Raw genomic sequence first — 530 nt, forward strand, 5'->3', positions numbered from 1 at the left:
ACACACACACACACACACACACACACACAATAGAACATATATATATATATATATATATATATATAGAAGCGAATACATACAGGTGCCGGCCTGTTAGCCCCCGCACCGCTACCCCTGCAGGGCCGCTGCAGTACACACGAACGTATGGCAGTTGAATAATGAACTAATCAATGAAGCATTAGGCGTCTGGCTTCTATAGCCACGGGGTGCAGTGACCCTGCAGCAGCCAGTGGCATACTCGCTCTGATAACACTGCCCTGCGTTCGCACCACCAACTACCCGCTTCATCCCTCCTTGCACCACGGTACACATCCCGCCGTGAGATGCGAACGTTATTATTTCTAGTTATTTTCATAATTAGTTTTGAAATCGTACTCCTTGAAGACGCTCGTCCTTCACCTCAAGATTATCGGGAATTTCGCGACGACCGTATATTACAGCCAGTTACGCGGCAATTACAACTAGATGGAAGGACACCCGGGGCGCTGCAGGCAGCGACTATTCTACAAAGCGAAATGAATTGCCTCGCT

The sequence above is a fragment of the Priapulus caudatus genome, unplaced genomic scaffold, assembly GCF_000485595.1.
Source record: "Priapulus caudatus unplaced genomic scaffold, Priapulus_caudatus-5.0.1 Scaffold1014, whole genome shotgun sequence".
NCBI classification, from domain to species: domain Eukaryota; kingdom Metazoa; phylum Priapulida; class Priapulimorpha; order Priapulimorphida; family Priapulidae; genus Priapulus; species Priapulus caudatus.